At 43.8% G+C, this 14,151-nt stretch overlaps 1 long non-coding RNA gene across 2 annotated transcripts; it reads left to right on the top strand.

Annotated features, from left to right (window-relative positions):
* Positions 1-6,731: 6,731 nt before the first annotated feature.
* Positions 6,732-13,920, top strand: LOC138102892 (uncharacterized). Of its 2 annotated transcripts, XR_011147600.1 has the most exons (4): positions 6,732-7,120; positions 7,212-7,858; positions 9,867-9,987; positions 13,684-13,920. It is a non-coding gene; the product is annotated as an uncharacterized lncRNA (long non-coding RNA). The 2 variants fall into 2 exon arrangements; XR_011147599.1 differs by lacking the exon at positions 13,684-13,920 and having other exon boundaries at positions 9,867-10,215.
* The last annotated feature ends 231 nt before the right edge of the window (positions 13,921-14,151 follow it).

Here is a 14,151-nt window from a genome sequence, read left to right on the forward strand (position 1 = left end):
ATCCAAAAAAGCTGAACCTGTGAGTATCACACTCAAAGCAGGGGCTACACCTGTAAGGCAAAGACAATATCCTCTGAAATTAGAAGCTCACAAGGGATTAGTATCTGTGATTGAAAAGTTTCTCAAATTTGGGTTGTTAGTAGAGTGTGAATCCAGGTACAACACACCAATCTTGCCAGTAAAGAAAGCTGATGGTAAAAGCTACAGGTTGGTACAGGATTTGAGGGAAATTAATAAGATAACAGAGGACATACACCCAGTGGTAGTGAATCCTTACACACTTTTGGCAACACTAACAAATGAATTAGGGTGGTTCACTGTTTTAGATCTCAAGGATGCCTTTTTCTGCATTCCTGTGCATAAGAATAGCCAAGAACTCTTTGCTTTTGAGTGGGAGAATCCTGAAACAGGGAGAAAGACCCAGCTCACCTGGACAGTTTTACCACAAGGATTCAAAAACAGCCCGACCATATTCGGAAACCAGCTGGCAAAGGAGCTTGAGGACTGGAGGAAACAAGAACCAGGAGGAGCAGTTCTCCAGTATGTTGATGACATCTTGATAGCAGCCAAGACAAGAGATGACTGCATCCAGCTCACTGTATGTCTGTGGAACTTTTTAAGTCAAAGTGGGTATCGGGTCTTGAAAGAGAAGGCACAGGTTTCCAGGGAAACAGTCGTTTGCCTGGGCTTGGAAATTTTTCGTGGACATCACCAACTCAGCAGAGAGCAGAAGGAAGCCATCTGTCGACTTCCAGAGCCCCATACCGTAAGGGAGATGCAGGCCTTCCTGGGAATGGTAGGTTGGTGTCGCCTGTGGATATCAAACTATGGTATACTGCTATACTGGTGAGACCTTTATATGAGGTCCTTAAAGCAGCTGAAAAGGGGACAATTATGTGGACAGAGAATGCCAGGGCTGCATTTAAACAGCTGAAACATTCCTTGATGTCAGCCCCAGCTCTGGGGCTGCCGGACTTGACTAAACCTTTTGAACTCTTTACACATGAGAGACTGAATGTTGCTCTGGGGGTACTGGCACAGCACCTTGGAGACCAGCAAAGAGCTGTGGCCTATTTCTCAAAACAACTAGACAATGTAGCCCAGGGTTGGCCAGGATGCTTGAAAGCTGTGGCAGCAACAGTCCTTCTGATACAGGAGGCCCGTAAATTCACACTTGGGCAGCACATTGTCATGTATGTACACCCTATGCAGTGATAAATGTGCTGGAGCAAAAGGGGGACACTGGATTTCCCCTAGCAGAATGCTCAAATACCAATCTGTGTTATTAGAACAAGATGATGTTACTCTAAAGACAACTTCTGTGGTAAACCCTGCAATGTTTTTATCATCCACATTACTTGACAGTGTGCCTGAGCATGATTGTTTGCAGACAATAGAGGAAACTTATTCCAGCAGACCAGACCTGAAAGATGTTCCTTTGAAAGATCCAGACTGGGAATTTGTACTAGTTAAAAACAAACCAGTGGGAGGCACCAAGTCAGAATAACAATTTAATGGAAATTAAAGAAAAGGAAAAAAAGTAAAAGAAAACACTGGTTCAAACCGACAGAGTCAAGATACAACCTGAGTCCCTGTTAGGCAGGGTCGTGGTAGCCGTCTGGTAGAATGGTGGCTGCAGTCCTCTGAAGCAGTGATCCTGTAGTAAAGGGGTCTGCTCTTCCTCAGAAAATCCAGTGGTGGCTGTGTAGCTCCTGTCCTCTGGAAATCCAGTGGAAAGAGTGTCTCTGGTGTTCAGAGTCCCAGATTATATCCACGATGAGATGCCGGGCTCCTCCCCCTGGGCGGAGCATCTCACAATAGGGTAATGAGTCATGAGGCCAAGTGTTGATAAGGCTCATTAACAGAAGATAGTCCGGAGGGAGTTATCTCTGAGTCATGCAGCAGGACAATGATGGGCCATTAACAGCAAGATAGTCTGGGGGGAGGAGGCAAAGAAACACTGCCCCACCTGATTTCCACAGCTCATGAGGATGGTAATAAAATACACCTCAACCCAGGACAACCACACAGAGCTATTTAAGCGAACGGCCTGTGATGGTGAAGGATTCAGAGGGGCACCCAGCTATGATTAGGCCTTATGTTGCTACCACTTCCCTTAACCTTTGGGGACAGGATGTGTTGGCAGCTTGGGGCGTACGGATTGGGACAAATTTTTAGTAGGGGTCACTGTGCATGAGGGCGCACAGTATCCTACACTGCCTTTGCGGTGGTTGACTAACACACCAATCCGAGTCAGGCTCTGCTTAATTAGTTGAATAAAGGGCTGTTATCATGGCTTTTCAATGATTCTCACAGGAACCTTTGAATTTGGTTACTGAAGCCGACTAGAAAAAGCTTTGTATACAATTAATTACCACAAATTACAATTAAGTACCACAAAATTCAAATAATCCTGTTATTCTGAATCATTTTCTCTCATCGCAGTCTTCAGGCAAGACACAACTGCCCTGGGCAAAAGTCTGGGTACAGAACTTACTAACCAGTGGGAAGGCCCACATGAGTTTATCGTTTGGGGTCGTGGGTATGCTTGCGTTTCCACAGATACTGGGGTATGGTGGCTACCAGCAAAATGTGTTCACCCTGACCTACGGCACCAGAGGCAGAACAGGCAACCTCCAAATGATGACCAGAACGTCAACCATCCAAATGGCGACCAGAATGTAGATCATCAGCCTAATGACTCTTCTGATTGTTGCCCACCGACCACAAACACAAACCAACAGAGAGTCAGTTTATGCGGTGCTTTATTCAGGGCCCGGGGACCTGGGGACTGGTGTCCCAAATCAGGCTTCCCAAAGACCTATCGTTTCACTCAGCTCTTTATACAGTTTCAAACATTGGCACACATACAAAACATTAACAATTGATAATCATACCCCAAGCCGTATATCTTCATGGTTGTCTAGTCTTAGATAATGCTCAATTGAACTCCCACCACTGAAATCCCCCTTGCATGCAACATATATCGACCCAGAACTATTTACTTTTAGACATATTCTCCATGCCCAGCTAATTCACTACTCCTAACTTCCCCACCCAGCACATTCCATTCCTGTTTCCCAAGAGAACTATTTCTACACCTGAGGCCTTACAGCCTAGCAGAGCCTTAGCCTTACTACTTCTAAAATCCAATATCCTATCCTTTTTGTAACAAGTCCCCCCTTTTGAGCATCCTTCGAGCTTCTTCTGGGTTCGCAAGGATGCTCAACAATTCATGTTGCCGTTTCGCGATAAGCAGGAGGTGGAGTGGCTGGTTCTGCCAGGACTTCTCTTCGCATTATCGCCTTCATTATTCGCCGAGAGTGTTGACCTTCCTTGACAATCATTCCTAAAAGACACTTATATACTATTAAGGCAACTAAAATGATTATAACAATCATGATTCCATACTGTACAATTGAGGATATCCATCCGGACATCCGAATTCCCAGGGAGCTGAACAGTTCTCCAACCCAATTTTGTTCTGCCTCTTTCTGAATATTATTCACCTTTCCTTCAATCTGTTCTAATTGACTTATATCCTTTTCTACTTCCTGTGTAACATTCGGGATGTGAATGCAGCAATGATCATCTCTACCATGCAGATATCCACATATGCCATGCTCCTTCAACAATATCATATCTAAAGCCATCCGATTTTGAATTGTCATCCTAGACGAAGCTTGTAACTGCAGATTTAAGTCCTTGAATCCCTTCTTGGTCACAGCCGCCAACCTTTCTGTTTGCCCCAACAATTTGTACAACATTTCCCTGTTTCGATATGATGATATTGGTGCAAAGAGAGATTCTAATACCCACCCAAATTTAACTCCTGAAGAAGGTCCATGCCAATCTTCCCCTTCTTCTAACCCTATGTCTCCAATTTCCTGACTTATATCTCATTTGTATTTCTGAGGCCGTCAATTTTGTCGATTTCCAAAAAGGACAAAGAGTTGGAACTCCTAAAGTAATTTGTGTAGTTGGACCGTCTACCGGCATATGAGTGGTCCAGTGTCCGTGACCCATTACCCAAACTAAATTTCCTGGAGCTCGGATTGATGTAGTTTTACAGTTTAACTCTCCTTCTGTATTTTTGTCTTTTATCGTGTGGTTATATCCCCTACATTCACAGCCAAATCTCAAAAGTACCTTTACAGGCAGTAGACTCACAGACTCACTTGGGCTGTCACAAGTGAAGACCTTAGTGCAATTCCAATCGGTCATTCCAGGTGCATCTTTTCTCCAACTACCCTGTCCTTGATAGGTCTTTGAGTAAGTTTGATTTTTCCGTCCCTTCCAATAAATACACCATTGAACTGTTCCTATGTAACAATAGGTTTCTAACAAACTAGGTCTCCAGATTGTCTGCCATTGCTCCATGGTAGTTGTGTTTGTAACATTCTGGCATATTATTTCAAAATATTGTTCAGTTGCCGGGACTTCTAGCGTTTGCCTCTCATCGTATTCACACCATCCTACTCCATGGAATCTTCCGATTTTGGTAAATACAGCATTCGGAAGCTTGTAACAATCTGCTCGGTTCCCCGGGGTTTTCCAGCATTTCCTTATCACATTTGTCCGATTAATCAATTTAGTTCGGATCCTAGTCTCCTGGGTACAACTTAAGGTAACTGTTCGATTAGATGCAGGCATGTCTGGAGCTGGTATAATTCCCCATGGTATAGGATCTCCTGCCGCATGGGGCAAAGGCAGACATGCAGTGATTGCTGATACATTTTGTGTTTGCCCAAAATCCCTAATTAAACCCACAATCAGATTCTCTGGTTTGGTTCGGATTTCATCCTCTGGTACCTGCCGAGTCACCCTTGTTCTTTCAACATAAACACTAATCATCCCGGTTGCCCACCAATCATCTTGAGCAACCCAACACCAGTATTGTCCATTATCTTGCTGTTCCAGGACCTCTTTAATTACTAACACTATTTCTTGGGGTTTTCTTCTAATTTGATATTTCCCTTGAGCCACCAAGTTCTGTCCTCCAAACCACCATTCATACTCAGTGTAGCTTTCAGTTGGTATCCTACATCTTAAAACCAAATCCTGCCCTTCCTTTGCGTTATATATTTCCTGTTCAGGCTTGATTCCTCGATCCTGTTGTAATACCACTTCTACCTTCCTGACCCCATAACCTCCACTATTACCACAAACGAGAACACAAAGGTATTTACCCTCCGATCTACCAATCTCTGAGTTCGTTATATTCAACCATCCTCTGCTTTCATTTCCCTGCATCCACCAACTTGTCCCTTGTACCTGTGGATTCCACATTTCCTGTGTCGTGTTCCATTTCCACCATTTCATTCCAATCTGTTTCTGACACCCTGTCTCAATTTTATGAGTACATTTTATTCTGAGAGGAGGTCCGTCCCACATATCTACTTTCCCATTTGGGAGAGTCACCTGGACCTTATTTTCCGGTTCTGTTTGGGAGATATTTAAAATGTCAAGATTTACGAATCCATAATCATAACTCCCTTTTATCCAAACTATACAAGCATATTTTCCTGTTCTGGCCTTTGTTACATTGGATATCTGCAGGGTAGTCCTACCTTTTTGCTGCTTCTCATCCCAGACCGTTTCTACTCCTTTATCCTGAATTTGATCCTTGGTGATCCATTTCCATCGTGCCCCGACTCTGTCCCATCCAGCTCCCTGGTCATCGACAAACAAACATGTGAGATTTACATTTGAATTCTCCGGTACCCACACCCTTGATTCAGGTATTGTGATTTTAACAAAGGTTTCAACAATTATTATTTTACTCAAGAGTAACAACAACAGCATTAATTTTTGGCTTTGAACACCATTCTTGTGGGAGATAGGGGTTCCACCGACCATCGGGAGGGGACCTTTTTGACCCGTGTGTAATGGATCCAGCTGTTGATCCCGTCGACCTTGACGGCGGTGTAAGTTGTCATTATCACTTGATGGGGGCCGTCCCATGTTTCCTTCAGAGGCTCCACCGACCAGTTCTTCACATAAACTTGGTCTCCTGGGTGAATATCGTGAGCAGGAGTGTCCAGAGGTAACGGTCAATTCCACTCCAGCGTGGATCTCAGTGATGCAAGGGTCTTATTTAAAGACAAAACATAATTTACAATCATCTGATCCCCAATTACATGTGGGTCCCCTTGATAGGTTACAGCATGATATGGTTTGCCGTACAAAATTTCATACGGACTTACCCCTATCCTTTCTCGTGGTTTAATCCTAATCCTCAGAAGGGCTAGAGGCAATGCTTGGGGCCACTGTATTTTAGCTTCTTGACAAATCTTTTTAATTTGATTTTTCAGAGTTTGATTCATTCGTTCCACCTGACCACTAGATTGAGGTCTCCAGGGGGTGTGTAAGTGCCACTGAATTCCCAGAATAGTAGAAACTTCCTGCACGATTCCTGCAGTAAAATGTGGTCCTCTATCTGATGATATTCCTAAAGGAACCCCAAACCTCGGAATAATTTCCTTGAGAAGGGTTTTCACTACCTCCTTGGCCTGGTTCGTCCTGCAAGGGAAAGCTTCGGGCCATCCTGAAAAGGTGCACACATAAACTAGTAAGTACTTGTATGCCTGAGATTTTGGTAACTCGGAAAAATCTATTTGCCAGTAATCCCCTGGTTGTGGCCCTACACGTATTTTCCCCATTTGGACCTGTCTTCTAACCAACGGGTTATCTTTAATGCAAATCGGGCAGGTGGCATTTATTCTTTTGGCCATTGTTATCATCGAATTAGAGAGTACTATTTTCTTTAGATGTTCTACCAATGCTTCTGCACCACAGTGGAGTTTGTTATGTTCAGTTTTCATGACTACTTTCATTAATTCCACTGGCAGTATAACTTGTCCGACCGGTGTTACATACCATCCTACAACATTCCTTCTTGCTCCAGTGAATTGTGCCAACCGTTCATCCTCCGGAGAGTAGCACGGTTTCTCTTCCAAATAAGGTGCAGCGGGATTTTCTCTTGTCGGTATCAGAGCCATTTGAGTCCAGACCAATCTGGCTGCCTTTTTCGCAGCTTCATCTGCCATCCGATTCCCCTGAAATTCCTTCCCGGAGTCTGCTTGATGACCTCGGACATGCATGATCGCTACTGCTTTAGGTAAGTGTACAGCTTCCAACAACTGAATTATTACTTCCTTATGTTTGATCTGTGAGCCTTGGGAGGTCAAAAGTCCTCTTTCTTTCCACAGAGCCCCATGGATGTGAACTACACCAAATGCATACTTTGAATCAGTCCAAATGTTCACTTTCCTGTCTCTACTAAGGACCAATGCCCTTACCAACGCCCATACTTCTGCTTTTTGCGCTGAACTTTCCGGAGGCAGTGCTTTAGCTTCCACTATTTCCTGGAGTGTCACCACAGCATACCCTGCATACCTGGTTCCATGCTCCATGAAACTGGATCCGTCCGTAAACAGCTCCACATCGGGATCTGCCATCGGGACATCTTTCAGATCTTCACGGCTGGCATACACTTGTTCGATCACCTCCACGCAGTCATGCTCCAGTTCTCCTTCCTCTTGGGTGGACCTAAGGAATTCTGCTGGATTGAGATGGTTGGTTATTTTCAATTCAACATCATCTTGTTCCCGCAACTGAGCCTGGTACTGCATCATTCTGCTGGAGGAGAGCCAATGCCCCCCTTTTTGTTCCAAGACGTACATATATGTGAGGTACATATACCGTGATGTGTTTTCCCAGTGTCAGTTTCCGTGCCTCCTGAATTAGGATTACCGTAGCAGCCACTGCTCGCAAACACCCTGGCCACCCTCCGCTCACCATGTCCAGCTGTTTCGAGAAGTACCCCACGGGCCTCTTCCATGACCCCAATCGCTGTGTGAGTACTCCTAAAGCTAATCTCTGCCTTTCATGCACATACAATTGAAAGTCTTTTGTCAGGTCAGGCAGACCCAGAGCGGGGGCCTCTTTGAGTGCTTGCTTCAATTCCTGAAAGGCCTTGTGCTGTGTCTTATCCCACTTGAATTCGGGTTCCTTGATTGTTTCATATAGTGGTTTGGCCATAAGTCCGAAATTCGGAATCCACAGGCGACACCAGCCGACCATTCCTAGAAAAGATCTTAGTTCCTGATTATTTCGTGGTACAGGGATTGCACAGATGGCTTGAATGCGGTTCACCCCTATTCTCCTGACTCCTTGTGATATTTCACATCCCAGATAAATCACCTTCTGTTGCACCAGCTGCGCTTTTTCCTTGGATACTCGGTATCCTGCCTGACCCAACATGTTTAATAGTTCAATTGTTAACTTTGAGCACAGTCCCCGCTCCTCTGTTCCCAGGAGTATGTCATCCACATATTGTAAAACAACATAAGAAAAAGGAGACTCTTTTACCTTGGTAGTTTTCCATTCCTCTAACTCCTTTGCTAGCTGGTTTCCAAAAATGGTGGGTGAACACTTAAATCCTTGTGGCAACCTGGTCCATGTTAACTGTCGCTTGCGGCGAGTGTCTGGGCTTTCCCATTCGAAGGCGAAAATGTGTCGACTCTCGGGGGCCAGTGGGATGCAGAAGAAGGCGTCTTTTAGATCAATCACTGTGAACCACTGAAAATTCTCAGAAATCGATGTTAACAATGTATATGGATTGGCCACCACCGGGTGTATATCTTTGGCAATTGCATTTACTGCTCTCAGGTCCTGCACCAACCTGTATTTCCCATTTGGTTTCCTTACCGGAAAGATTGGAGTATTAAATTCCGATTCGCATTCTTGTAAAATCCCTAATGCTATAAATTGCGTGATCATTGGGGCAATTCCTTTCCTGGCTTCCAAACTGATAGGATACTGTCGAACTCTTACCGGGTGTGCCCCTTCCTTTAATTCAATTTTCACAGGAACGGCTACCCTGGATCTGCCCGGGGTCCCTGTTTCCCATACCCACGGGACTACTGCCTGCTCTATTTCCTGGGGTATCTCCTCTGTCTTTGTCTCTTTAATCACAAAAAGTTTTGCCAGATTCCCCTCCGGGATTTCTAGTTTAGCACGCCCTTTCTCAAATATGATTTTTGCATCCAGTGCCGATAATAAATCTCGCCCCAACAAGCATTCCGGGCTGCTTGGCATATATAAAAACTGGTGATCCAATTCTTTGTTTCCAAATTTGATTTCCAGTGGCCGCAAGAATGACCTCTCCACCACCTCCCCCGACACCCCTACTACTTTCACAACTGAATCACTTAACGGTCCTATTTGTTCATTGATTGCAGAGAAAGTGGCTCCTGTATCTACCCTAAATTCCCTGGGCCCCCCGTCAACTTCCAGGACCACTTTTAGATCTTTATCTAGTCAGCTCTGATTTTGATAGCTCCCCATCATAAAGGCTTGAGCGACACCTTGTGGTCCTGGCGCGAAAGGGTTTAACCCATCATTCGCATTCATTCCCTGATTCATGGGATTCCCTCCTGGAAAGTTACTCATCGGTGTCCCCATCCCCAAATTGAGGGGGCACTCATTCTTCTAATGACCTTCGGCGAAGCATCGGGCGCACTGATTGGGCCCCAATTTACCTCTACCCCTACCCATCATCTGGTTCCCTACATTCTGATTCACAAAACCTCCGAAACCACTTCTTCCCCTGCCCCCGTTTCCTCTGGTTCCGTTTCTAACACCATCATTCCACATTTCCTCTGCCAGTCCTTTTTTCCTATTAGCTGATAAAACAAATCCAAATAGGGTATCTCATCCCACTTCTCATTTTCCCGTAAATACCGCATCATGGGGGTTATAATTTCAGAATTAATAGTGCCATTCCACGGCCACTGCATCCCCCCAGTTTCATATTCAGGCCATACCTTATTACAATAATCAATCAATTCTCTTTTCCGCAGTTCCCGTCCCAATTTACCCTCCTTCCAATGACTTAGCAAACACCCGAGGGGAGAATCCTCCGGAATATCCTTATCTGAACTTGACAAAGCCCGAAACACCCGCAACGGCATCATTCCAGAGGTATGCAACCACACAATAACGCACACAACTAATAACACACAGACTAATACCAATACCAATTACCACAATATCCAATTCCCTCCTTGCTTATCTCGTCGCCGCGAGAAGCAAGGGCTGGCTCTGCAAAGCTTTCGCTCTGTCTGACGGCCAGCGCCTAGGCTTTATAATCCCAAACCAATGCCCCAACCCTGCGAGTAGAGACTCGTCTTACCGGGCAGGCTACCACCACCAGTTTAAAAGGAATAAAGCACCTTGTGGGCTTACCTCATGGTTGTCCGTCGGACGCGGGGTCGGGCACGGGCTGATGTCTCCCCAGAAATCACCTGGTGCCGGCACGGAGCAGATCACCCCGCGAACCGCCCCTACGACCCCCGGAGTCCCATCTGGGGTGCCAGAAAACTGTTGCCCACCGACCACAAACACAAACCAACAGAGAGTCAGTTTATGCGGTGCTTTATTCAGGGCCCGGGGACCTGGGGACTGGTGTCCCAAATCAGGCTTCCCAAAGACCTATCGTTTCACTCAGCTCTTTATACAGTTTCAAACATTGGCACACATACAAAACATTAACAATTGATAATCATACCCCAAGCCGTATATCTTCATGGTTGTCTAGTCTTAGATAATGCTCAATTGAACTCCCACCACTGAAATCCCCCTTGCATGCAACATATATCGACCCAGAACTATTTACTTTTAGACATATTCTCCATGCCCAGCTAATTCACTACTCCTAACTTCCCCACCCAGCACATTCCATTCCTGTTTCCCAAGAGAACTATTTCTACACCTGAGGCCTTACAGCCTAGCAGAGCCTTAGCCTTACTACTTCTAAAATCCAATATCCTATCCTTTTTGTAACATGATGATGACCAGGATGTCAACCATCAGGCAGATGGTCCTTCTACAAGCAGAGACTGGGATGGTCCTTCCACAAGCAGAGAGTGAACTTTAAGTTTCTTGTTATGGAGTCAGATAGTTAAAGCCTTAAGGACATATTTAGAATTAATAACTGATGTAAATTTCTATTTCGGATTAATAGTAGAGTTGTTATCTTATAAAACAAAAAGGGGGAATTGTAGATGCAAAAATGCTGCTAGCAAGGATTTTCTTGCTATTTTCTAAGTCCGTGAGAGACTTTTCTCTCTCACAAAAGATAGTAGCAGGGTCTGTAAACAATGAAACACTTGCAACCTTGAAAAGTCTTGTTTATGGTATAGTAGAAAAATATTTTGACAATGGATGTTTTAGGATTTTAGCCAATCACCCCAAGGGGTGGCTGATCCTTGTCCAATTAGACTATGAAGAAAAAGTCTATAAAAGAGTTTGTAAAATAATTAAATAAATCAATTTTGCTGCACAATTCCTGCCTGCTGGATCTTCTCTCCTCCTCCCTATGGTGGCGGGACATGGTAATATAGCCTAGGGCATTTAAATACCAGGGTGAAGAAGGCTTCTGCTCCTGAAACTACCACGAAGACAGAGACTGATACAAATCATAAAGATGCCATTTAAACTGTTTTTTACCTATTTGCTGTTTGCCCAACTGGTAACCATGGTTCAGGGTTCACCCCATGATTTGCATAAGACTGTGGTCCAAAATGTGTCCAAAATTCTTAATAAGAGCGATTGCTGGATCTGTACTCAGTTGCCACCCCTAGGTGGGAGGTGTCACTGGCCATTGATTGGCATTTTAATAGAAGAGAACCGCATTGAAACGTGGGAACTAATTAATAGCACCCTTCTGCCCCCCATTACCCTGAGTGGCCTGGTAGAGCGTGCAAACTATAAGGTTCCTTGTGCAATTGTAAATGCCACAGGAAAAGCCGTTCTTTCTTTGTATTGTCATCAGACCCATTTCAGGGAAATAATAGATCCAAGAATTGCAGCAAAGATGAAATTGACAGGGTGGAGACTGGCTCAGCCATTTGGGACGGGGTTGTATTGAATATGTAGTGATAAGGCCTGGAAAGTTATGCCTGTGAACAAAGACCAGGCTTGTGCCATTGGGGCTGTGGTCCCAAATATAACAATATTTGACCATCTTGGAAAACCAAATGAGAGGAGAAAAAGATCTCTTAATCCCCTCATTAAACGTCCCACACTTTTCCACAGCATAATCAGAGCCCTCGTACCCATTTACGGAGTAGTTGAACTGGAGAGAGCAATTGTAAACATCTCAGCCATCATTGAACGTATTGAGCAGCATACTGCAGATGCAATTTCAGCCTTACAGGAAGAAGTTGACAGTCTGTCCCGTGGAGTTATGCAAAACAGGATAGCTCTCAATTTCATACTTGCCGCACAAGGAGGTGTATGTGCTATTGTCAATACCACCTGTTGTTCTTATGTGGACCAAAATGGAAGAATTAAGAAAGATTTGGATGAAATTTGGAAGGGAACTCAAATTCTACATGAAGTGGCTTCTAGAAACAGCACCTTAAATTTTGATCATATTTTTGATACCCTCACATCATGGTTACCAAACTGGGCCTGGGTAAAAAGAAATATTCATAATAGCTGTAATTGTAGTTATTGTGTAATTTCCTGTGGAGCAGCCGATTGTGTAAACCGGTTCTGCGGGTAAAGGATAGAGTAGAGTAGAGACTAGACAAGGTAGAGTTTTGTTAGTCTCTAAAAGGGGGGAAATGATGCCATGAAGATTTTTTTTCCTTTTCTTTTATACCCCTGTTATACCTTTTTTACAACTTCTGTATTCTTAGTGCTTTTTGCCGACATTCTTAGACTTGTTTTTCAAGCTGAGAGACTAAACATTTTAGAAGCTTCCTAGTTAGGGATCAGTGTGCCCCAGACCCCAAGGTCCTCTCCAGAACACATTCTGTAAACTAAGATAGAACCATCCAGGGGAAGATTCCTTGGGGAGGGGGGCTCACTTGAGCCTCTCATTGGGGAATTTTTGATAGATATGCTAATTAGTAAGACCTATAATGTTATACCCGATCTTTTGGGGGTGTGCATTGCGGTGTGAATTTCGGTGCATATGACCTGGACGTGTGCACCTAAGGATCCTTAAAATAAATACCAAGGTAAAATCCCTTTTCCCCTTCTAACCATGTTTGACTCTTGATTTTAAGACCAGGAAAAGGCATCACTGTAATAAAGAATGCCTGCTTTCTAATACTCACAACTGTGTTAGAAAATTTCTATTTGGCCGATTTCAGTATCAGTGCTTGAACATACGTTAGTGGGAGATATGGTCTAAAGAGTAGCTTCTTGAGAAAGAAATGTTGTACTGTATAAAAGGTTGCAAAACTGTGACAAGTCAGAGTCTACTTATTTCTTTTTACTGTATTTTAACATTGCAATAAAATGTAGGAACCCTTGAAGCAATAATATTGGTAATTTTTCTGCTGAGTCTTTCAACCATTTTACAAGTTTGTTGACTTCAGGTAAAGCTTACTGCAAACTTTTCTCAGGCTACCTTCTCATGGCTGATGCATTTTGTATGTGGCAGTATTTTCCTGCCCTGGCTTCATTACTGCCTCAGAAGACACAATATGTAGTCGCCAATAAATGGGCAGAGATGTGTACCTCTCTTGCCATGAGATCACATAGAGGAGAAAACAGGAGGCTTCACTACCTGTTGGGGTTCCTGTATGCTAATGTTATCACAAGCATTATGTTTTACATTCTTTCCTCAGAATTAACACTATTAATCTTTTCTTTTTTTCATAGAGTCATTAAGGTTTGAAAAGACCTTGAAGATCATCAAGTCCAACCAACAACCCAGCATCACCACCATGTTCACCCCTAAACCATGTTCTGAAATGCCACATCCACACATTTTTTGAACACTTTCAGGGATGGTGACTCCACCACTTTCCTTAATCCTCTTTTGTCAATATAATGAATAAAGTAGTGCTCCTATCCTGAAGCACAACAAAAGGACAACCCAATAGATGTGCAGCACCAAGCCGCTAATAAAGGAAGACTATATATTTGTCTGCATTATGTTGTTTGCTTGTCTGGCTGCACAGCCTATAAGACAGCGATGTGCTGATTTATAATGTAAAAGTTTTCTTTACAGACAGGGTGGAAGAAGCACTTCACTTTAAATATCAACTTGCATTTAGAATAACAAAGTGTAATCCAGGGAAAGTATCCAATCTATAGCGAAGTTTTTGTTATGGTTATATGGGGATT

This window comes from Aphelocoma coerulescens, assembly GCF_041296385.1.
Source record: "Aphelocoma coerulescens isolate FSJ_1873_10779 chromosome W unlocalized genomic scaffold, UR_Acoe_1.0 ChrW_unloc_scaf_4, whole genome shotgun sequence".
NCBI lineage: Eukaryota > Metazoa > Chordata > Aves > Passeriformes > Corvidae > Aphelocoma > Aphelocoma coerulescens.